The sequence below is a fragment of the Symphalangus syndactylus genome, chromosome 5 (genome assembly GCF_028878055.3).
Source record: "Symphalangus syndactylus isolate Jambi chromosome 5, NHGRI_mSymSyn1-v2.1_pri, whole genome shotgun sequence".
NCBI lineage: Eukaryota > Metazoa > Chordata > Mammalia > Primates > Hylobatidae > Symphalangus > Symphalangus syndactylus.
This window is the reverse complement of record NC_072427.2, coordinates 93,796,794-93,822,294: the sequence shown is the minus strand read 5'-3', so window position 1 is coordinate 93,822,294 and position 25,501 is coordinate 93,796,794. Positions and strand designations below refer to the sequence as shown.

Here is a 25,501-nt window from a genome sequence, read left to right as displayed (position 1 = left end):
GGGGACGGTGGGATTCGTACTGTTCACCAACAAAGGAGCAGCTGCCCATGGCGGGCTGGTGGCCCTGGACCACCCTGAGGGATGAGTGAGATGCAGATTCTCAAGCTGCAGTCATTACATCATTCCCCCACCTGCCATGGCTGGCTTTGACACCCACCAGAGAAGCCCAGGCCAGAGCAGCCTCCAGGGGAGCTGACTCAGGCAGGGTGGGAGCCGTGAGCCAGAGGCAGCCGCAGAAACGTCCAGTGATGTAAGGCGGACGAGGCTGCTATGTGTGGCACGGCTTCTGCAGCTGACAATGCTGAGTGAGGCTCTCATGCACACGGTTGCAAAAAGGCCTTTAAAACAGCCAATATGTAGAAACAAGCATTTCAAAAACAGAGCAAGGCTGAGCACGGTGGCTCACACCTATGATCCCAGCACTTTGGGAGGCCAAGGTGGGTGGGTGGATCATTTGAGGTCAGGAGTTCGAGACCAGCCTGGGCAATATAGTGAAACCCCATCTCTACTAAAAATACAAAAAAGTTAGCCAGGTGTGATGGCACCCATCTGTAATCCCAGCTACTTGGGAGGCTGAGGCAGGAGAATCACTTGAACCCGGGAGGCAGAGGTTGCAGTGAGCCGAGATCGTGCCGCTACAATCCAGCCTGGGCAACAGAGTAAGACTCTGTCCCAAAAACAAACAAACAAAAAACAGAGCAAGATTCTATCCACCAAGCCAGTGTGAAATGGAATACTGGAGCTCATGTGTATTAGTTTCTAGGGCTGCCATAATACTTCATCAAGAGTGGCTTGAAACAACAGAAATGTATTCTGTCAGTTCTGGAAGCCAGAAGTCCTAAGTCAAGGGGTCGGCAGAGCCCCACACCTCCCAAAGGCTGCAGGGGAGAATCCTTCCTTGCCTCCCCCAGCTCCTGCTGGCTTCTGGTCTTCCCTGGCTTGCAGCCACATCACTCCAACCTCTGCCTCCGTCTTCATATGGCCTTCTCCCGTCTCCCCGTCTTCTTCCTTCCCTTCTCTTCTAAGGACACTTGCCATTGGCTTTAGAGTCCACTCTAATTCAGGATGATATCTCAAGATTCTTTTTTCTTTCTTTTTTTATTTTTTTGAGATGGAGCCTCGCTCTGTTGCCCAGCCTGGAGTGCAGTGGCATGATCTTGGCTCACTGCAACCTCCGCCTCCCGGGTTCAAGTGAGTCTCCTGCCTCAGCCTCCTGAGTAGCTGAGATTACAGACGTTCGCCACCACACCTGGCTAATTTTTTACATTTTTGGTAGAGATGGGGTTACACCATGTTGACCAGGCTGGTCTCGAACTCCTGGCTTCAGGTGATCCACCTGCCTTGGCCTCTCAAATTGCTGGGATTACAGGTGTGAGCCACTGTGCCTGGCCTCAAGATAATTCCCACATATCATGGGAGGGATCTGGTGGGAGGTAATTGAATCATGGGGGCGGGTTTTTCCCTGGCTGTTCTCCTGATAGTGAATAAATCTCATGAGATCTGATGGTTTTATAAAGGGCAGTTCCTCTGCACATGCCCTCTTACCTGCTGCTGTGTAAGACATGACTTTGCTTCTCCTTTGCTGTCTGCCATGATTGTGAGGCCTCCCCAGCCATGTGGAACTGTGAGTTCATTAAACCTCTTTTTCTTTATAAATTACCCAGTCTTAGGTATTTCTTTTTTTTGTTTTTTGTTTTTTTTTTGAGTCAGAGTCTCGCTCTGTTGCCCAGGCTGGAGTGCAGTGGCACAATCTCGGCTCACTGCAAGCTCCGCCTCCCGGGTTCACGCCATTCTCCTGCCTCAGCCTCTCCAAGTAACTGGGACTACAGGCGCCCGCCACCAGGCCCGGCTAATTTTTTGTATTTTTTAGTAGAGTCAGGGTTTCACTGTGGTCTCGATCTCCTGACCTCGTGATCCGCCCGCCTCGGCCTCCCAAAGTGCTGGGATTACAAGCGTGAGCCACCGCGCCCGGCCAGTCTTAGGTATTTCTTCATAGCAGTATGAAAATGGACGAATACACTAATTATATTCACAAAGACGTGATTTCCAAATTAGGTCACATTCTTAGGTTTCGGGTGGACACAAAATTTGAAGGGACAGGATTCAGCCCTCTACACTACACCATGAGATGGGCCTGTGAGGAGGGCTGGCTGGAAGATGGACAGCAGTTTCACAACATATGGCAGCTAAACCCAACCCAAGCCAGGAAGAAACCACCGTAATTGCAGAAATGCAACATACCCTTGGAACTGTCCTCATCTGGCTAGGCATGGCCCCTCTGAAGGTTCCTTTGCCTTGGCTGGTGCTGGCTGGAGGAGAGGAGGCAATGGTGTGTGGGCAGCCAGAGGGGCTGCTGAAGTTAGCCGCACGGCACCAGTGTTAGCTCTCAGATCCTCACACAGTTCTTGGAGGTATGAGGAAACCGAGGCCCAGGGAGCATAAGAAACTTGCTCATTGTCTTAAACTTGCAGCCAGTAACTGGCTGGGAGCTAACTGGCTCCAAAGCCTGTGGTCCCACCCACTCTGATACCTGGCTGGAATCCCATCTTTACCTGGGGATCGTGGCACATCTTTATCTTTACCTGGGGAACGTGGGCACATAGTGAGCCAGAACCTGGGTTTCCCTGGGCGTAGGAGAAGCTGCAGGAGCTCAAGTGAAGCTGGACCAAACTCTCCATCCCTCCTTGAGGATGGATTTTTCTTCCACTAGTAAAAGGGTGAAAAGATGCACTTTGGGAGGGTGAGGTGGGAGGATCGCTTGGGCCCAGAAGTTTGAGATCAGCCTGGGCAATATAGCAAGACCCCATCTCAAAAAAAAAAAAAACAAAGAATGAAAAGAGTTGCCACCTCACGGTCCAGTGAAGGTGGCAGGCGTCTGGCTTAGCTTTTCTGAGCTCAGCTCTACCATGAGAGGTTGGACTGGGTCACTCCCACCCACAGGGGACCATGGAGACAGCTCATGAGAGAGCCCTAGAGTAGAAGGGAAGATGAGGGATTTTGAGGTGGAGGCTTCAGTGAAAGAGAAAAGGATTTCTGGGCTTGACTGTGGTCCCCACCCCATGCAGCAGGTGGTCCCAGAAGGCCGCAGTGGACAATAGGGGTAGGGGAGTCACAGGAGAGTGGACCTATTTTTATTTCTTATTTTTTTGAGATGGAGTCTTGCTCTGTTGCCCAGGCTGGAGTGCAGTGGCACAATCTCAGCTCACTGCAACCTCTGCCTCCTGGGCTCAAGCGATTCTCATGCCTCAGCCCCTCAAATAACTGGGATTACAGACGCTTGCCACCGCACCCAGCTAATCTTTGTATTTTTAGTAGAGATCACCATGTTGGCCAGGCTGGTCTCAAACTCCTGACCTCAGGTGACCTGCCCACCTTGGCCTCCCAAAGTGTTCGGATTACAGGTGTGAGCCACCGTGCCCAGCCAGACCTATTTTTAAAAGCATGTTTCCGTAAGGCTGACTTGAGGGATGACATTTAAGCCAGTAGAGGCTTGAAATACAACGAACGAGAAGTGGAGGTGGGCATTTCAGGCACAGGAAATAGCCAGAAGGCCCTGAAATGGGAAGGCCTGGCCTATTTGAGGAACAGAGAGAGACACTTGTGTGGCTGGAGCTTTGTGCGGCAGCAGGCAGAGGGTGTGTGCTGAGGACAGAGGGGAGTCTGAGTGTATTCACAGCACACAGGGGACTCCTCATCTGCATTTTAGAAAGAGCTCTCTGGATGCCGTGTGGGCAATGAACTGTGGACAGAATCCTAGCCAGGCGGTGACTGCAATAGTCCAGACAGCGGGGACGGGCCTGGGCCAGATGCTGGCTTGCGGGGTGGAGGGACAGGCGCATTTGAGGGGTGTTTTGGAGCTCAAGATGGCAGTCGTGACTTTGCTGATGATGTGAAATTCGAGGACTCTGTCATTGGGGAGGCCTTAGAGATTTGAATTTTACAGCCAGAAACAGCCAACCCAGTGGGATTGCCCATGTCTGCCCAATTGCCCTGAACTCCCCTTCTGGGTGAAGAAGGGACTGAGGCCCGGGAAGTGTAGGTGCTTGTGTTGGTCTGTCCAAGGAGCAGACACCAAATTCGCTTTCAAGGAAGTGGAGGCCAGGGCCGGGCTGTTTTCCACAAGAGACACTTTTCACATAATCCACCCTCCTTCCAACACAGGGATACCGTTCACTCCTTCCTGTTTCGTCTCACTCAGCCTCAGCTTGAAGCCCTCTGGCAACAGGGAGCTCATCAGTTTGTGAGCTCAGCCCTAGACACTTTTCCCAGTCAGCCCTAGGCAGGCACCTCCTCCACACATGGAATCAAAACCCAGCTCTGTGGTCAGGCGCGGTGGCACACGCCTGTAATCCCAGCACTGTGGGAGACCAGGGCAGGCAGACTGCTTGAGCCCAGGAGTTCAAGACCAGCCTGGACAACATGGCGAAACCCTGTCTCTACAAATTACAAAAAATTAGCCAGATGTGGTGGCTTGTGCCTGTAGTCCCAGCTTCTCAGGAGGCTGAGGTGGGAGGATCATCTGAGCCCAGGGAGGTTGAGGCTGCAGTGAGCCAAGATCGCACCACTATGCTGCAGCCTGGGCAACAGAGTGAGACCCTGTTTCTAACAAACAAAACCCCAGCTCTAGGTGTGCCCTCGGCCCCTCCGGGCAGCCTGCGTCCTCTCCCCAGGATTTAAGATCATGCCGCTCTTGTTTTGGGCTTTTTCAGGACAGTTAACTCTCAGGAAGAGGGGGACCTCCAAACCTCTAAGTCGCCAAACCACCGGACCGCCCTGGGTGGAAGAAACCGCTTCGGCAGCAGAGGAAGCAACAGCTTCGCAGAGCAGCCCGGCCCGAGTGGCTACGCAGGGTCTGTCTGGTCTCAGCTGTGGCCTCTGAGTCATTAGCGTGTTTTTCTTCTGAGGCCAGGGCCCTCCTGTTTCCTGGCTGATGAAGCAGGTGGAAGAAACACAATCTGGCCGCCCAGAGGCTGCGTGAAGCCCACGACCCTGCGGGGTGACCACCGGAGCTCAGCTGGGTGGGACCGGAAACCACCTCTGGGCACTCCTGAGTCACAGGCACAGGAGCTTTCGCCTCCGCCTTCAGGCTGGCCCCCAGGCTTCCCTGCTCAGAGGCACAGAATTGTGCAGCCGGAGTTTCGTTTTCCAAGGTACCGTGGGGTTTTTATACTGTGCTAAATGAGAGAATGGGAAATGGAGCCTGGGTTGAGATGCCCACAGTGTAACACAAGCCTGTGCGGGGGAGTCGGTTTCTCTGGGCGTGTACATTTTTTTTTTTCTTTGAGACATGGTCTCACTCTGTCGCCCAGGCTCCAGTGCAGTGGCACCATCTCGGCTCACTGCAGCCTCGACAGCCCGGGCTCAAGCAATCCTCCCACCTCAGCCCCACAAATAGCTGGGACTACAGGCATGTGCCACTACACCTGGCTAATTTTTGTATTTTTTCGCTATGTTGCTGGATCAAATGACGTAAAGGGTTGAATTATGTACTCCCAAAAAGATATTTGAAGTCCTAACCACCAGTACCTCAGCATGTAATGTTATTTGGAAATAAGGAGGGTCTTTACAGATGTAATCAACTTAAAATGGCACACCCTAAAGCAATATGACTTGTGTCCTAAAACGGGGAGATGTGGACACACCTAGACATGTATGGAGGGAGGATGTTGTGGACACCCAGGGAGAAGGTGGCACCAACAAGCCAGGGACACCAAAAGCTGGGAGAGCCTGGAACAGATCCTTCCCTTGTGGAAGGAGCCAACTCGGCCAAGACCTGGATTTCGGTTTTGTTTTGTTTTGTTTCTCAAGACGGAGTCTGGCTCTGTTGCCCATGCTGGAGTGCAATGATGCGATCTCGGCTCACTGCAACCTCCACCTCCCAGGTTCAAGCGATTCTCCTGCCTCAGCCTTCTGAGTAGCTGGGATTACAGGCACCTGCCACCACACTGGGTAGTTTTTTGTATTTTTAGTAGAGACAGGGTTTCACCATGTTGGCCAGGCTGGTCTCCAACTCCCGACCTCAAGTGATCCGCCTGCCTTGGCCTCCCAAAGTGGTGGGATTACAGGTGTGATCCATTGTGCCTGCCAAGACCTTCATTTTGAACTTCCCACCTGCAGAACTGGGAGACAGCGTATTTCTTTGTCTAAGCCACTAAGTTTGTGGTGCTTTGTTATGGCAGTCCTAAGAAACCAATTCTGTTTAGGTTTTTGAGGAACTGCCAAATCACTTCCCTCCACAGCTGCACCACTTTCCTTCCCACCAACAATGTAAGAGGCCACCAATTTCTCCACATCCTCTTCAAAACCTGCTATTTCCCATATATATATATATATATACACACATATATATACATATATATACATATATACACATATATATACATATATATACATATATACATATATATACATATATACATATATATACATATATACATATATATACATATATACATATATATACATATATACACATATATATACATATATATACATATATACACACATATATATATATATATATTTTTTTTTTTTTTAAGACAGAGTCTTGCTCTGTCGCCCAGGCTGGAGTGCAGTGGTGCAATCTTGGCTCACTGCATCCTCCGCCTCCCAGGTTCAAGTGATTCTCCTGCCTCACCCTCCCGAGTAGCTGGGATTACAGGTGCCTGCCACCACGCCCGGCTGATTTTTGTATATTTAGTAGAGTTGGGGTTTCGCCATGTTGGCCAGGCTGACTTCGAACTCCTGATCTCAAGTGATCCACCCGCCTCAGCCTCCCAAAGTGCTGGGATTACAGACGTAAGCCACTGTGCCCAGCCTTCCTTAAAAAAAAAATTTAAAAAATCACCGTCCTAGTAAGCATGGGGTGGGATCTCACTGTGTCTTGACTTGCATTTCCCTAGTGAGTGCAGTGCTGAGCATCTTCACTGGCCATCTGTACATCTTCTCTTATTTTTTATTTATTTATTTATTTATTTTGAGACAGTCTCGCTCAATCGCCCAGGCTGGAGTGCAGTGGTGTGATCTCGGCTCAATGCAACCTCCACCTCCCAGGTTCAAGTGATTCTCCTGCCCCAGCCTCCTGAATATCTGGGACTACAGGTGCATGCCACCATGCCCAGCTAATTTTTTGTATTTTTAGTAGAAACGGGGTTTCACCATGTTAGCCAGGATGGTCTCGATCTCCTGACCTCATGATCCGCCCACCTCAGCCTCCCAAAGTGCTGAGATTACAGGTGTGAGCCACCACACCTGGCCCCTATTCCTCTTATTTGTATTTAAGTCCCCAATGCACAGCGCCCTGTCTGGTTTGCTCAGTGAGTCTGTTTGGATGTATGAGTGGATGGAAAGCCCTGGCCTTGGGCTTCCCCACCGCTTTCATTCAGTGTAGCCGGTTCATTAGGAATGTTACAGCAGCCCCATCCCGTTGCTTCTCAGTGGGCTTAGAATAAACCTGAATTCCTCACATAGTTGTCGTGGTGGCTCCCCCGCTCCCCACCCACTTCACTTCTTACTATTCCCCTCTCATGATCAAGGGAGACCATGAAATATAGTGTGCACATGGGGATGTTTTTGAAAGATACACGAGGACAACAGACATCCACTAGGACTGTCTTAAGCACACCAGGAGGGGAAGTCAGCCTGGCCATTGCTCTCAGCCACATTGGCCCTGGTCTGTCTTTGAGTGTCTCAGCTCTTGCCCGTGTGGGGCCTTTGCACAGGCTGCCCCGGAGCCCAGATGGCTGTTCTCTTGCTTTTCTCCCTTCTGTCTCTTTCCTGGCCTGTGGGTTTCACCTCCAGTGTCTCCTTCTCAGGATGCCTCTGCCATGCCTGTCTAGGGGAGACCTACCCTGTCACCCTCTCACTACTCCTTGCCTATTTTTTTTCATAGCATGGATCACAGTTCAGGATGATCAGTTCATTGCTTACCTGCTTTTTGTCTGCTTACTCTAGACTGTATTTATTTGGTATTTGAAGTGGAATGGAACCAGCATGTTGCCCAGTGCCTGACAAAAGTTAGATGACAAATCAATAGCTGTTGAAGGAATGAGTTACTCATAATGGTAAGAAAGGCACTGTCGTGTGGCTGTACAGATGACAGCTGGGAACTGATAAAACTTGTCTGAAGATCCACATTCTGTGAAGAGCAGACTCGCAAGCTGGAAAATACTAAACCAATGAGGAACGTTTGGCTCTCAAATTGTACTTTAACCAGGGGATGGGTTGGAATCATTGTCAATGGTGGTCATTTCTCCCTTCAGCTGTTGTGAAAATGGGTTTTTACAGCTCCTGGCTTCTTTCTTATAGTTACTCATCTCCTCTCCACTGCCATTCACTACCACCCCCACAATCCACCTAACACCTACCGATCCACCCACCCACCCACCATTCCAACCAATGTCCACACACCATGCACCATCTGCCTACCATCTAACCTCCCATCCCCTCCCGCACCCATGAAGCCAGCACACACCTACCCGTTCCTGGCACTTGGGCGTGGTCATGTGGCCCCACAGGAGGCTGAGTATTGCCAGTGGGGGGAGTGGTTGGCTTAGGGGAGCTCCCCTTCAAAGTGTCCAAAGATGAAGGTTCTATGTGAATAAAACAATGAGGACAGATACCTGAGATTTCCGTCCAGACCTGGTGATTTGGGGACGCAGGAAGGCCCAGCCACAGAGGCAGGCGTGGTTATTCCAAAGATCAGCCTGTGCCTCTATCTGCCTGGACCCAGTGGTTCTGTGCTTGACAATCTCCCACCCAAGGGGAGAGTCGTAGGGTGTCAGAAAGGGCCTCGAGGCTGCCGCTGCTCTCACACGCAGCCCTTGCTTCTTCTTTTTTTTTTTTTTTTTTTTTTTTTTTGAGACGGAGTCTCGATCTATCACCCAGGCAGGAGTGCAGTGGTATGATCTCAGCTCACTGTAACCTCCGCCTCCGGGGTTCAAGCAATTGTCCCGCCTCAGCCTCCTGAGTAGCTGGTATTATAGGCATGCAACACCACGCCTGGCTAATTTTTGTATTTTTAGTAGAGACAGGGTTTCACCATGTTGGTCAGGCTGGTCTCAAACTCCTGACCTTGTGATCTGCCTGCCTCAGCCTCCCAAAGTGCCAGGATTACAGGCATGAGCCACCATGCCCGGCCAACCCTTGCTTCTTTCTTGCCACCAGAAGATGAAAGAGAAAGTGTTTGGAGCCATAGAATGTTGAGCGTTACCAGGGCCTTCAACTCCAGCCAATCCCTCCTTTGCAGAGGAGGAAGCCTGGGCCAGGGGCTGCTGTTACCAGTGTCCAGCCAGAGTCTCTTGGGGGACCTGCCAGGCCAAGCACAACCTCTGAGAGGATGCGATTCTGTTGTTTTATGGGACGTCCCCTTCTCTAATTCCATAGTCTTTGGGAGATCACCATGCTTGCATGCCATTTAGCTGGTAGTAAACAGGGTTACTTTCTTTGTGTCTTTTAAAGTTTTAAACGCTTGCTACGGACTAGGGAATTCTTTGTTTCTTAAACACAAGGGTGCTAACATCTATTGAAGAAGTCACACCAGTGCTGTCTGGGGTTTTAATTTGCACTGGCTTATCTTATCCCTGGAGAGCCCCTTCTGGAAAAGTCTGCAGTCAAAGGGAAGCCAGAGCCCTAGTTCAAGGGAGGGAGGTTGCTGAGAATTAGCCAGGTGGTTTAAGCACCCGGCAAACCTCAGTAATGGAGCATGATGTATAACCCTGGGCTCTCCCTGCAGCCTCTCCGCATATCACTCACACCTTCTAGGCTGTCCTGTTGAGACTTGTGCCTGCACCAAAGCATCCTGCAGAGCGCTGGGGCCTCTGAATGTTATTTCTCCTGCCTGACAAATCCAGACTTTCCCAAATTCAAAAGCACACCTCAAAAGAGAGATTACTTTATCGACGCCCTGGCAAGTACATTTTCCACCCCCACCACCCTGCCAAGTCCCCCATATTCTGCTGTGGATTAGGCTTTTCACAGACTTGTTTATTTAGTCCATTTAGAAAAACTGTACCTTTGGAGATAAAAGGTAGGGTAAAGAGAGGAAATAACAGTGGGAATACAGAAAAAAACAAAAGGCAGTGACCGGCATGTGTTAAAAGTCGATAAAATGCGGCTGGGCGCGGTGACTCAGGCCTGCAATCCCAGCACTTTGGGAGGCCAAGGCAGGCAGATCACTCGAGGTCAGGAGTTCAAGACCAGCCTGGCCAACATGGTGAAACCCTGTCTCTACTAAAGATACAAAAATCAGCCAGGCATGATGGGGGGCGCCTGTAATCCCAGTTACTCTGGAGGCTGAGGTGAGAGAATTGCCTGAACCTGGGAGGCAGAGATTAGAGTGAGCCAAGATTGCACCATTGCACTCCAGCCTGGGCAACAGAGCGAGACTCTGTCTCAGGGAAGGAAAAAAAAAAGCCAATAAAATGCCTATTTGAAAGGGCTCTTCTTTGGTTCTCTTGTAATGGATTGAGACTCCCCTGTCCGCAGTGCTAATGCTCAAAGGGAAAAGTGTCTTTACAAGCAGGCCCCATTTGCAATGATATTCCAGAAGGCAGATGCCCCGGCCTGGGTATGTGTATGTCTGTGTTTCCCGGCCAGCTGCAGTTGAGGCTTCTCTTGCATGCAGCTGTTATTGGCCCCCCGTTTTCTAGCGTGGGGATCAGAGGTGGTATCAACTGTTAGAGGGTTGGGGCAACTCTTAGAATTATGAATTTTCAGCCAGGTACTGTGGCTCACGCCTGTAATCCCAGCACTTTGGGAGGCTGAGGCGGGTGGATCACCTGAGGTCAGGAGTTCCAGACCAGCCTGGCCGACATGGTGAAACCCCATCTCTGCTAAAATACAAAAATTATCTGGGCATGATGGTGCACGCCTGTAGTTCCAGCTACTTGAGGGGATGAGGCATGAGAATCGCTTGAACCCAGGAGGTGGAAGTTGCAGCAAGCCGAGATCCAAGATGGCACCACTGTATTATAGCCTGGGCAACAGAACGAGACTCCATCTCAAAAAAAAAAAAAAAAAAAAATCGTTCTTTGCCAGACCAGCAATTCAGGCAGGTTACAGGAACAGGAGAGGATCCCACAGCTTGCTGAGCTTTGGGGTCATCTATAAATCTGTTTGCTGCTAATTTTCCTGGCACTTTGGGAGGTCAAGGCTGGCAGATCACCTGAGGTCAGGAGTTCAAGACCAGACTGGCCAACACGATGAAACCCCATTCTACTAAAAATACAAAAAAAAATTAGCTGGGTGTGGTGGCATATACCTGTAATCCCAGCTTCTTAGGAGGCTGAGGCAGGAGAAATGCTTGAACCAGGGAGGCAGAGATTGCAGTGAGCCGAGATCACCCCACTGTACTCCAGCCTAGGCAACAGAACGAGACTCTGTCAAAAAAAAAAAAAAAAAATTAGAAGGAGGCAGAAGCTAGACCTGGAATGCAGTAATGTGAAGACAGCTAATATTGGACTCCTGGACAAATAATAACTGATCAAGTAAACTTTAAGTTGTGGCTTAAAAGTGGCACCCCACTATTTGTGTGCATATATATATATACACACACACACACACACACACATATATACACACACACATATATATGTATATATATATATGAGTGAATATCAGATAGTTGAAAGATTTAAACACAAACATAAACTACTTCATGTCTGTTGCCTCATGGTCACATAGTGGCTGCTCACCTCCAGCATCACGTATGTGTTTTAGGCATTGTTAAAAAGCTGCTAAAATGACTTCCTGGAAGCCTTGGTAATTTCCACTTCTATTTCACTGGCCGAGATCTAGCTGTAAGGGAGATTGGGAAAAATGAATGTCTTTATCTGGGTACATTGCTCACCCCAAACAATACTGGAGTTTTTTAAAGAAAAAATGCTAGAAGGGATAATAGGTATACAACTAGTAGCATCTGCCCAGTGTCTCACTGACTAATTGTTGTAAGATGTTGGGGGAAGAGAGAAACAAGAATGACATCTGGGCTCTAGGCCCCAGGGGCTGGGAAGCCAGTGACACTGTCTACTGATTTGGAAAACATAAGGTTGTGGAGTCAATACTTCTCTTTTAGCCATATTCAGTTTGAGATGCCTGTGAGATTTCTGAGTAGAGAAATCAAGGAGACAGTGGAACATGCATACCTGCAGCTCCGGGATATACAGATTTGAGAGAGCAGCATATGAATGAAATTTTAAACCATGGACTGGATGACATCACCAGGCGGAGAAGAGGAGAAAGTCTAGGACAGGCTGGATGCAGTGGCTCATGCCTGTAATCCCAGAACTTTGAGAGGTAGAGGTGGGGGCGGATCACCTGAGGTCAGGAGTTCGAGACCAGCCTAACTAACATGGCGAAACCCTGGTTCTACTAAAAATACAAAAATTAGTCAGGCATGGTGGCGGGTGCCTGTAATCCCAGCTACTTGGACCTGGGAGGCAGAGGTTGCAGTGAGCCAAGATCGCGCCACTGCACTCCAGCCTGGGCGAGAAGAGTGAAACTCTGTCTCCAAAAAAAAAAAAAAAAAAGTTCAGGACAGAGACCTGGGTCTGGAGGGAGGAAGAGCAAACAAAGAGATTGCACGAGAACCTGCAGTGTTCCCCAAGCCCCAGGAGGAAGGTTTCCAGGGTGAAGAAGTGATCAAATATGTGACTTGGCTGCTGAGACTGTGAGTAAGATAAGGATAGAAAACCAGCTGGTGGTTTTGGCAAAATACGGGCCATTCGTGTCCTTGATAAGAACTTTTACTCACTGTCTGGTGGATGTAGCCAGTCCCTTAATGATGCACACTTGACTTGTCTTTTTTTTTTTTTTTTTTGACCCCCAGATCCCATAGGACTGAGAGTTGTATCTTTTTTCTCTGCTTTTTTGCTAATGAAGGCAATGCTACAATGAGTATCTTGTGCATATATGTTTGCAAACCTGTGAAAGTATTTCTTTTCGATAAGGCCTAGAAACCATTGAGTCAAAAGGCGTGCATATGTTAAATTGTAATCCATAACGTCAGATGTCTGCTAAATAGTTATACCGATATACATTCCCACCAGCAGTGTTTTTGAGTTTTAGTTTCACATAAAATTATATCTTTGCTAATCTGGTAGTTGAAAACTCTTGTTAATTTCATTTGAACTTCTTTTTTTTCCATTCTATATTTGCATTCATATTTTTCCCCATGTTTCTTTTCAGTTATTCTTTTTTCTTTTTCTTTTTTTTTTTTGAGACGGAGTCTCACTCTTTCATCAGGCTGGAGTGCAGTGGCGCGATCTCAGCTCACTACAACCTCCACCTGCCGAGTTCAAGCGATTCTCCTGCCTCAGCCTCCCGAGTAGCTGGGGCTACAGGCACCTGCCACCATGCTCAGCTAATTTTTGTATTTTCAGTAGAGACAGGGTTTCACTATGTTGGCCAGGATGGTCTGGATCTCTTGACCTCGTGATCTGCCTGCCTCGGCCTCCCAAAGTGCTGGGATTACAGGCATGAGCCACCGTGCCCAGCTCTTTTTTCTTGTTGATTTATCAGAGCTCATATATATACATATATATTATATATTTATATACACACACACACATATATATATATATAATTTTTTTCCAGTTTATGGTTACCTTTTGATTTTTAAGTGGTTTTTCTTGCCAACTTTAAATTCTGTATTTATTACATAGTTAAATTTGTCAGTTTTGTCCTTTTTTGCTTAGAAAGGCCTTCATCACCCCAATATTATAAAAATATTCATTTTCTTCTACGTTTTATAGTTTCTTTTTAAGATAGAATCTTTGATCTCTATAGAGTTATTTTGGTGTCAGAAGAGAGGTTGAAAGCTAAGCTTTATTTTCCAAGTGGTTAGCCAGCTGTTTCAACACGATTTCTTGAACAATTTATTTTTCCCCAATCAATTTAAAATGCCACTCTTATTATTCAATGAATTTCCACATATTGGTGGCTCTATTTCTGAATTATTTTTTGTTCCATGAGTCTACCTATGAATTTGTCTACTGCTGTACCCATACCATACTGTTTTAATCACTGTAGCTTTATGTGTCAGTTAGGAAGCCTTTCTGTTGCTAGTGCTGGAAAATCCATCCTAAACTGATTTATGCACAGGGCAATGTATTGACTTAAATAAATGAAAAGACCGGGAGTGCTGAAAGTCACCAGGATCTTTTCTTTTTCTGTCACTTGACTTTGCTCCCAAACTATGCCAGAGCCCGTCTCTTTGAAGGTTCAAGTCCAGCTGCCTCTCTCTGGCTGCTGCATGAGCCCTATTGGCTCTTATGGGCATTAATGGGATCACGGGCACATCCTGGGGCAGGCCTGAGTCAATGCCAGGGTGGAGTCAGCTTCACCCAAAGTACTTGGGCTAAGAGGGAAAATGGAGTCCCACGCAGGGAAAGTGGGTGTGTCACCGGAATGGAAGTTAAGAGCCAGTAGCGGCTGGGCAGTGAGACCAAAGGATGTCTTCCATTCGTGAATCACTGTCGGTCCCCTGCAGACCATGCGTCCCTTGTTTCCCCTCATTTCCATAAATTCCCTGGCTATTCTCATGTGTTAATTTTTTTTTTTTTTGAGATGGAGTTTTGCTTTTGTTGTCCAGGCTAGAGTGCAATGGCACAATCTTGGCTCACTGCAACCTCCGCCTCCTGGGTCAAGCGATTCTCCTGGCTCAGCCTCCCAAGTAGCTGGGATTACAGGTGCCTGCCATCACACCCAGCTAATTTTTGTATTTTAGTAGTGACGAGGTTTCACAATGTTAGTCAGGCTGGTCTTGAACTCCTGACCTCAGCTGATCCACCCACCTTGGCCTCCCAAAGTGCTGGGATTACAGGTGTGAGCCACCACACCCGACCTCTCATGTGTTAATTCTTACATTTGAATTCAGAAAATAATTTTTTCAAGTTCTAAAAGAGAAAAATGAAAGCTTATATTCGATTGCATTGGATTTATAGATTGATCTCAGGGAAAAGGACGCCCTTACGGTACTGAGCATATTGAGTCATCCTATCCAAATGCATGGGCTACTAAAAATACAAAACTTAGATAAGTGTGGTGGTGGACGCCTGTAGTCCCAGCTCCTCAGGAGGCTGAGGCAGGAGAATCGTTTGAACCTGGGAGACGGAGGTTGCAGTGAGCCGAGATTGCGCCACTGCACTCCAGCCTGGACAACACGAGTGAAACTCCATCTCAAAAAAAAAAAAAATCACGATTTAGTTCTTTTTGAAAAACAAAGTAGAAAGATCACAAACTCGTTTGATCATTTTTTTGAAAGGCAGGGGTCGGGAACACAAATAATAAAATTAGGATAAGTAAGGGAAATAATTACAAGACAATAGTTAGGCAACTCTGTGCTGGTTAATGGTCTTCTAGGAAAGTATGTCTTACTAAAATTGACCACAGAAAAGATGGAAACGGTTACTTAGTAATTTTGGTAAAAATGGATAAAGTTGTCAATGAACGATTCCCTCACAAAAGCTTCACATTCAGATGGTTTCATGGCAATTCTGCCAACTTTTTGTTTTGAATTTCCAGCTTTTACTTTAAGTTCAGGGGTACATGTGCAGGATGTGCAGGTTTGTTACGTAGGTAAATGTGTGCCATGGTGGTTTGCTGCACAGAGCATCCCATCACCTAGGTATTAAGCCCAGCATCCATTAGCTACTCTTCCTGGTCCTCTCTCTCCTCTCACCCCTCACCCTCCCACAGGCCCAGTGTTTGCTGTCCCTGCCCCCACCCCCACCCCCCCACCATGTGTCTATGTGTTCTCATCATTTAGCTCCCACTTATGAGTGAGAACATGCAGCATTTGGTTTTCTGTTCCTGTGTTAGTTTGCTAAGGATAATGGCCTCCAGCTCCATCCATGTCCCTGCAAAGGATGTGCTCTCGTTCCTTTGTATGGCTGCATAGTATTCCACTGTGTAAATGTACCATATTTTCTTTATCCAGCATCTATAAGGAACTTAAATAAATTTACAAGAAAAAAACAACCCCATTGAAAAGTGGGCAAAGGGCTGAGCATGATGGCTCATGGCTGTAATCTCAGCACTTTGGGAGGCCAAGGCAGGAGGATCATTTGAAGTCAGGAGTTTGTGACCATCCTGGGCAACATGGCGAAACCCCATCTCTACTAAAAATACGAATATTAGCAGGCATGGTGGCATGTGCCTGTAATCCCAGCTCCTCAGGAGGCTGAGACAAGAGAATCACTGGAACCCAGGAGGCGGAGGTTGCAGTAAGCCAAGATCAGGCCACTGCACTCCAGCCTGGGTGACAGAGCAAGACCCTGTCTCAAATAAATAAATAAATAAATATTGATACAAATGCTAAATAAAACATTAGAAAATAGATCCCATAAAGATAAATGTACACCATAAATGAATTTATTCAAAATCCATCCCAGAGGACTCAGTAGTTCCAAGGAGAAAAATAATACAAGCATCACAAGATGAGCCATTGAGACATTTGATAAACTTCCACCGCCTTTTCTAATCGGAAAGAAAAGGCGATCATGAAGAAGTTCTTACCTTCTACTCCGGTGACACACCCACTTTATCTTCCTGGTACCTTCTATTCTGGTGACACCCACTTTCCCTTCGTGGCACCCGTTTCCCTCTCAGCCCAAGTACTTTGGGTGAAGCTGACTCCACCCTGGCATTGACTCAGGCCTACCCCAGGACGGGCCTGCGAGCCCATTAATGCCAATAAGAGCCAGTGGGGTTCACGAAGCAGCCAAAGAGAGGCAGCTGGACTTGAACCTGGGAAGAGACAAGCTCTGGCCTAGGTTGGGAACAAGGGTGAGTGACAGAAGTTGGAAGTTCTTTATGCTCTTTTTTCTCTGAGAAAGAGTTTCGCTCTTATTGTCCAGGCTGGAGTGCAGTGGCGCAATCTCAGCTCACTGCAACCTCCGTCTCCTGGGTTCAAACGATTCTCCTGCCTCAGCCTCCTGAGGAGTTGGGACTACAGGCGTCTACCACCATACCCAGCTAAGTTTTGTATTTTTAGTAGAGGCGGGGTTTCGCCATGTTGGCCAGGCTGGTCTTGAACTCCTGACCTCAGGTGATCTGCCTGCCTTGGCCTCCCAAAGTGCTGAGATTTCAGGAGTGAGCCACCGCGCCCAGTGATAAATCATGAATTTGCTAACAATTCTTCTGTTTTCTCTTCTGTTTCCTTTAAGTTTTGTATTAATTTTTCTAAGTCCCTCCTCCCTGCAGAATACTGGATTCACTTTTGCTTTCCATGAAGTATTTAAGAATATAAATATCATTTTGCCTTCAGCTTTGACCTTGTCCCATGAGGTTTTGATATATAATATCCTCATTATTGTAATTTCCTAGATAGGCTGCAGTCGTAGTTTGATTTCCTCTTTAAAATGAGGAAAAACAAGATTTTTTTTACATTTCCGATAGGTTGAGTATTAATTTTCTTTTTGCTTCAACCTTATTATTTTTAGTTTTATTGTAGCTTGAGAACGTGGTTTCTATTTCACTTCTTAGAATTTATTGAGGTTTTCTTTGTGATCTAATATATTGTAAAATTGTGTAAGTCTCCTCTTGTTTTTGAAAAGACAGTGTATTCTATTTTCTCTTTCCTTTCAGGACACAGAATTAGACATACATGTACAGTGTAAGATCAGCCTTGTCCATCTTCTTATTCAGTCCCTCTGCATCTTTTATTTATTTATTTTATTTTATTTTTTTGAGACGGAGTCTTGCTCTGTCGCCCAGGCTGGAGTGCAGTAGCGCAATCTCGGCTCACTGCAAGCTCCGCTTCCTGGGTTCATGCCATTCTCCTGCCTCAGCCTCCCTAGTACCTGGGACTACAGGTGCCCACAACCACGCCTGGCTAATTTTTTGTATTTTTAGTAGAAACGGGGTTACACCATGTTAGCCAGGATTGTCTTGATCTCCTGACCTTGTGATCCACCCGCCTCGGCCTCCTAAAGTGCTGGGATTACAGGCATGAGCTACCATGCCTGGCCAGCCTCTGCATCTTTTTTACCCGCTTACTTGATGATAGGTACTGAGAGGAGTTAAAATATCCTACACTAATATGTTACTGTCCTTTGTGGCAGGTCCTGAGAAATATCTTTTCACTGTGGATCATGAGGTTCATCATAATCAAGTGACCTTTTCGTATAACTTACTGAGTTTTTCTTGAATTCAGCTTTCTCAGATGTGACTATTATACATTTTCCCTTGCTTTCCTTTTATTCAGGTACCATCATTTATTTAGGTACCATCATATTATTTTGCTTGTAATTTGACTTTCAGCTCTTCTGAACCACCTTGTTTTAATATATCAACGTATATTTAGAGTTATCTTTTTAAATGTAATGCGAGGCCGGATGCAGTGGCTCACGCCTATAATCCCAGCACTTCGGGAGGCCGAGGCGGGCAGATCGCCTGAAGTCAGGAGTTCATAGACTAGTTTGGCCAACATGGTGAAACCCCGTGATGGTGAGCGCCTGTAATCCCAGCTACTCGGGAGACTGAGGCAGGGAGAAGTGCTTGAACCTGGGAGACAGAGGTTGCAGTGAGCCAAGATGGCACCATTGCACTCCAGCCTGGGCGACAGAGTGAGACTCGGTCTCAAAAAAAAAAAAAAAAAAAAGTAATGTGAGAATTTTCAGATTTTATTAAGCTAATTTGACTACATTATAATTGATTACCTCTATCGAATAGCTCTCTCTGTGTATGTAATTTTAATACTTTCTTGCTCTTTCTTTGGTTTCTATCTTTTGTTATGTTTTTCTCTTCTTTGAATTCAGAAGGCAGATAGTCTTTGGGGTTCTACTAGTGATTACTTGCACAACTTTTTTTTTTCTTTATTTCTTCTAAAAAAATAAAACTGAGATACATGTGCAGAGTGTGCAGGTTTGTCACATAGGTATCGGTGTGCCGTGGTGGTTTACCACACCCATCAACCCATCCGCTACTTTCCTTCCCCTCACCCTCCACCCCCAGACAGGCCCCTGCGTGTGATGTTCCCCTCCCTGTGTCCATGTGTTCTCATTGTTCGACTCCCACTTATGAGTGAGAACATGAGGCATTTGGTTTTCTGTTCCTGTGTTTGTTTGCTGAGGATGATGGCTTCCAGCTTCATCCATGTCCCTGCAAGGGACCTGATCTCATTCCTTTTTATGGCCGGCTACTTTCACAACTTTAAATAGTATCCTTAAACCTATTTTTCACAATGTATGAAATTCAGTAACATAACCATCCCTCTTTATTTTCTCATATAAAAGATGAGAAAATGGGCCAGGTGTGGTGGCTTACACCTGTAATCCCAGCACTTTGGGAGGCCGGGGCAGGAGGATCGTTTAAGCCCAGAGGTTCAAGGGTGCGGTCATCTATGATTGCACCACTGCACTCCAGCCTGGGTGACAGTGCAAGGCGCTGTCTCAAAAAAAAAAAAAAAAAAAAAAGAGAGAATGTACTCTTGGAGCATCTATTTCTCCATTTCCTAATTTTATTCACCTGTTCTGGAGTGTTTGTCCTACTTTATATCATTGTCTGTTGAAAATAATGAAATAGTCCTCTCTTTCCCAGGAATTATAATATTCTTGTAATTAGAGCTTCTGCATTACTTGGATGTAATTTATAGTTAATAGATTCAATGCTCCGTGCTGATTTTTAATGATATGACTTCCTCATTTCTAATTTATTTATTTATTTATTTTTAAAAGAGAGATGAGGCCTTGCCCTCAGACCCAGGCTGGTCTCGAACTCTCGGGCTCAAGCGACCCTCCTGACTCAGCCTCCCAAAGTGCTGGGATTACAGTCATGAGTCACCTCACCCAGCCTAAGTTAATTATTTTAATCTTATCTTTAAAATAGATTGTGTCTTCAAGTAGATTTTTTCGATCTTATTGAGGTATACTTGCAGTATACTAAATTGCATGTATCTTAAATGTACAACTGGATCAGTTTAGGTCACACGCGCCTATGAAACCATCACTGCAATAAAGAGAACAGCCATTTCCATCTGAGGAAAAGCAACGCTCTATATGGAGGATGGACAACCCAAATATCTAATGTACCGCTAATTTTATAGACCTAAAAATACAATAGAACAAATGGAATAGAAAAAAATTAAAAGCATAATAAAAACGGAATTTCCTCAAATGAAGGAAGACATAAATGTTTACATCAAAGAAGTCCTTCATTATAATAAAGAACTTTAAACTCTGAGTGAAATTTTTGAAAGACAAGCTTAAAAAGAATATGGCAAAAATAAAGTTATATGCTAAGAAAAGTAATCTAACTTCAGATTTCTTCTTTTCTTTTCTTTTAGAGGCAGGGTCTCAGTCTGTCACCCAGGCTGGAGTACAGTGGCACCATTTTGGCTCACTGTAGCCTCGACCTCCTGGGCTCAAGTGAGCCTCCTACCTCAACCTCCGAAAATGCTGGGATTACAAGCATGAACCACTGTGACTTGCCTTCTTGGCAATTTTAAATGAAAGAAGAAGATGGAATAATGCCTACTGACGATTATGTTTGAAGGGTGTTTTATGACCCCGTTTTCCATACCCAGCCAACTTGTCATTCATGTGACAAGTCCACAGAAAGATGTTATATGGCCGGGAATCTATGAACTATGTCATTCATTTATTCAGTCTTCCCTACAATGTACCTGACTACAGCTAACATCATATCACATGATGAAAGACCGCGTTGCTTTCCCCTGAGGTTGGCAGTAAGTACACTCACTTTCAACACTTCTATTCCCCACGGTTCTGGAGGTTACAGACATGGCAATAAGTAAGGAAAAGACATAAACATAGGAAGTGACAAAGTATAGAGTTGTATGTAAATGGAACCATATGGTAGTTACCTGGGGATGCAGTGGAGAGAGGGAGAGATTGCTTGTGGGTGATAGAAATATTTCTTAATTGTCAAAAATAATATGGGAGAAATTTCCCTTTCCTGTCTTCCTGAGCACGGCTGGAGTCATCCCCTTAGCATTTACTCCGCAAAGTGGGATCTCACCGTCTCTTCTCTCTTTAGATCTTTAGTTGTTTGAGTGGTTGCCTTAGCGTTTGGGAGGAGGACGGAGGCGGTGGTTTCTGGAAACTCCGGCCCTGTGGCTTCTCTCTGAATGTGTTGACTCCGTGGGAAACTGGCTGTTCTGTGCATGTGGGGGTAACCTTTGTATTTCAGTTTGTTTTTCTGCATTGGTGTGAGGCGGTCACTTCACTGAGAAGTTGAGCTGGAGTGGTGCCTTGCAGCCTGGCCTGGAGACTTCTGTTCTGTGTGTGAGCGCTTGTTTCTATCCAACAGTCGCCGCTTGTCTGCAGCTGTGAAGTATGTGTGTGTCTCCAGATCTCCCCGGTTGAGAAGGGAGGGGCTCTCTGAAGAGTCGACATTTGAGGAGAAACTTAAATGAAGGAAAGGAAGGAGCCATTTGGAGATTGTGGGGAAGAGCATTCCAGGTAGAGGGAACAGCAGACAAGGAAGCCCAGGGCTGTCGGGGCTTTGCGCTGTTTGGCCAAGAGCCTCTTCCTCCTGTCTCGCTGGTCTGCAGCGGGAAGAGTGCCCGAATGAGCCCACTCATGCCTTTAGCTCTTCTAGGCCAGCAGGGATTTCAGGGTCACAGGGAGCCCTTCAGAACTTCCTTCCCTTCCTGTGACAACCCTCGTCGTGCTCCCAATCCGATGTCTATGTGTATCCCTGGTGTGTCCTTTCTCACTTACACCCAGCCAGTGGCCTTTGATGTTCATGACAAGAGGCCCAAGCTTCATATTTTCAGATGAAATGGAGTTTTCTTTCTCATGGAACTCAGTTATCCATCGTCCCTTTGTCCTTTTGCTCCTGAGAATACATGTGTCTGTTCCATGCTGTGCCAGCCCAGTCATGGAACTCAATGCTTCTGCAGTTTCCCTCCAAACATTTCCAGTTGCCCACAGGCATTAGTGGTTTCACAGTTTTACTGAAGGTTTAGTATGGAGACAGCAGGGAGTTGCATCTTGTACTCCATCGCAAACAATGGAAAATCCTCCTTCGATGCTACTCTGTAGGTTACCCCTAGGTTACCCCTCAGTGGGTGCCACCCACTCTGGGAGTGGTCAGAGAGGGGCGCAGGGCTGTCCATGTCCCTCCCACATGGCTGCTGCCTCCTCCTTCCCGGCTGCAGCCTCGGGCTGGGAGCTCCCGTCTTCCTCCCTGGTCACAGCTTGGGAAATCATCTCCTATTACATGTTTTAAAAATTGAGGTGAAATTCACATAACATAAAATTAACCATTTAAAAGTGTACAATTCAGCTGTCCAACATGGTGAAACCATGTCTACTAAAAATATAAAAAATTAGCCAGGTGTGGTGGTGCATGCCTATAGTCCCAGCTACTTGGGAGGCTGAGGTGGGAGGATCGCTTGAACCCAGGAGGTGGAGGTTGCAGTGAGCCAACATCATGTGACTGCACTCCAGCCTGGGCAACAGAGGGAGACTCAGTCTCAAAACTAAATAAATACATAAAAGTGTACAATTCAGTAGCATTTAGTACATACGCAATGTTGTACAATCGCCACGTCTATCTAGTGAAAAATATTTTACTCTTGAAAAATGTCTTAATCATCCCCAAAGAAAATGCCATACTTCATTAGGAATTCACTGTCTATTCCTCTCCTCGCAGCCCCTGGCAACCACCAATGGGACTCGGCTGATACAGTGGGGCACACACATGGCACATGGGGACAGTACATTGGACTATTATTCAACCATTTAAAAAAATGGGCCAGGTGCTGTTGCTCAGGTTGGTAATCTCAGCACCTTGGGAGGCCAAGGAAGGAGCATCACTCAAGGCTGGGAGTTTGAGACTAGCCTGGGCAACATAGAAAGAACCCATCTCTACAAAAAAAACTAAAAATCAGCCAGGTGTACGGTGCATGCCTGTGGTCCCAGCTACCTGGAGGGCTGGGGTGGGAGGATCACTTGAGCCTGGGAGGTCCAGGCTACAGTGAGCCATATCTCGCCACTGCACTCCAGCCTGTGTGACATAGTGAGACTTTGTCTCAAAAAAAAAAAAAAAAAAAACTGTTTTTGAGACGGAGTCTTGCTCTGTCACCCAGGCTGGAGTGCAGCGGCATGATCTTGGCTCACTGCAACCTCTGCCTCCCAGGTTCAAGCAATTTTCCTGCCTCAGCCTCCTGAGTAGCTGGGATTACAGGCACCCGCCACCACGCCTGGCTAATTTTTTTTTTTTGTATTTTTAGTACAGATGGGGTTTCGCCATATTGGCCAGGCTGGTCTCGACCTGCTGACCTCAGGTGATCAACCCGCCTCGGCCCCGCAAAGTGTAGGGATTACAGGCGTGAGCCACTGCGCCCACCAAAAAAGGTAGTTTGGATCTGTGCTACGACATGAATTAATCTTGGACATTATGGAACTTCATATAAATGCAGTCACATACTATGTGGCCTTTTGTATCTTTTTTTTTTTTCATTTAACATAATGTTTTCTTGGAGGTCCAGCCACACTGCGGCATGTATCAGAGTACACGTGGTGACTATTCTGTCTCTGTATGGCTAGACCACATTGTGTTCCTCCATTGGTCTATTGATGTACATTGGAGTTGTTTCTTCCTTTTGGCTATTGTGGGTAATGCTGCTATGAACATTTATGTACAAGTGTTTTTTGAGTCCCTGCTTTCACCTGTTTTGGATATATTCCTAGGAGTGGAATTGTGGGGTCATCGTTGCATTTTAGTTAGAAGGACTCTCTACTCTCTGAAATGTGTTGGTGATGTCATTGTCTGTGGCTTTTTGAGGATTCCTGTCCATCATTTCACATTTTCTGAATTCTCCAGTTTCACCTACTTGAAGGTCTCCCATAGAACCACTCATGGACTCCAAGGTGCCTGTTGTGAAGGCCTTGACCCCTCTCACACGCTGCTCTTGTTTTGCACTGAAATACTAAATAAGAGGAACAGTGCTTTGCTGTTGTGGGGAGCTGAGGGGGAAGGAGGAGACAGAGATGGGGTGAAGCTGTCATTCTTTTTTTTTTTTTTTTTTGAGATGGAGTCCTGCTTTGTTGCCCAAGCTGGAGTGCAATGGCATAATCTGGGCTCACGGCAACCTCTGCCTGCCCAGTTCAAGCAATTCTCCTGCCTCAGCCTCCCGAGTAGCTGGGATTACAGGCATATGCCACCACACCCGGATAATTTTTTGTGTTTTAGTAGAGATGGGGTTTCACCATGTTGCCCAGGCTAGTCTCGAACTCCTGAGCTCAGGCAATCCACCCGCCTTGGCCTCCCAAAGTGCTGGGATTATAGGCGTGAGCCACTGTGCTTGGCCGAAGCTGTCATTCTTTAGCTGTCATTGGACCCTCCCTTGCCAGCCGACTCAGAGTCATTGCTGCAAGACCAGTGACCTGGAGCAGCCCTGTGAGGGAAGGAAGGTCAGTGCTACCACCTGTGGCTCTTGGGTCAGGCAGAGGAGTCTGATGAGAGTGTCCTCTGCTAATCGGAGTGTGAACTTGAGCCTGCGAGAGGGTGGAGTCTGTTATAGATGGACAGGGCAGCTAAGGAGCCCACTGCTCCTGGGGCTCCCAAAGTCTCCTTCTCGTCCCATTGCCCTCACCCCTGTGTCCCGTTCTCCCTCCTCCAGACTTCATGCTCTAGGAAACCAGATTAATTTTGTAGTTAACCCAACCTCCAAAGGGAGCTTCTGGGCTGAGGCCTCTCCCAAGGATGTTCTTGGGTTGTGTAGGCTACCAGGTGGTGCTAGACTCAAGTCCATCTCAGAGCCGGCCCCTGGTTGTCCCTTTTGGTGCCCTTTCCCCTCCACCCTCAGGCACTTGAGCTCGCTGAGGCATCAGGCCCTATACCTTAGTGGGAGTCAAAGCTGGTTTGCCAGCTTTCCAAGGAACAACTCCAGCCTCCTGCCTTCCCTGCATCCCCCTCCAATTAAAATACAGACCTGGGTCGGCAGTGGCTCAGGCCTGTCATCCCAACATTTGAGAGCCCGAGGTGGGTGGATTGCTTGAGGCTAGGAGTTTGAGACCAGCCTGGCCAACATGGTGAAACCCCGTCTCTACTAAAAATACAAAAATTAGCCGGGCGTGGTGGGGCAAGCCTGTAGTCCCAGTTACTCAGGAGGCTGAGGCATGAGAATTGCTTGAACCTGGGAGGTTGGAGGTTGCAGTGAGCCAAGATTGCGCCACTGCACTCCAGCCTGGGTGACAGAGACTCAGTCTCAAAAAAAAAAAAAAAAAAAAAAACAAAACACAGATCTGAAATTTAGCTAGGGCTATGTCTGGTCCTGCACGTACAACAGCGAATGACATGGACAGTCTCTGAACTCAGACCCTAGAGTCTAATGGAAGATTCAGAAAAACGTGTGTTCCAATTAATAAAATACACATTCTGAGAAAAACTGTGTGGGGAATGAACAGTGTGCTGAGATAATGACTCACTGGGATGTGGGGGCTGCTTTGGGTGAGAAGGAGCCAGTCACTCCTTCTATATGATCTGGACTTAATCCTTCCTTCCGGAGTTTTTTTGGGTCCTGTTCTTT

At 47.0% G+C, this 25,501-nt stretch overlaps 1 long non-coding RNA gene across 1 annotated transcript in view; it reads left to right on the top strand.

The window, feature by feature from the left end:
* Nucleotides 1-4,661: 4,661 nt before the first annotated feature.
* The window catches only part of LOC129482977 (uncharacterized), a 52,702-nt gene continuing 31,862 nt past the window's right edge, over nucleotides 4,662-25,501 (top strand). Inside the window, exons 1-2 of the long non-coding RNA XR_010120790.1 lie at nucleotides 4,662-5,150; nucleotides 20,285-20,686. This is a non-coding gene — a long non-coding RNA (uncharacterized lncRNA). The remainder of the gene's footprint in view (nucleotides 5,151-20,284; nucleotides 20,687-25,501) is intronic.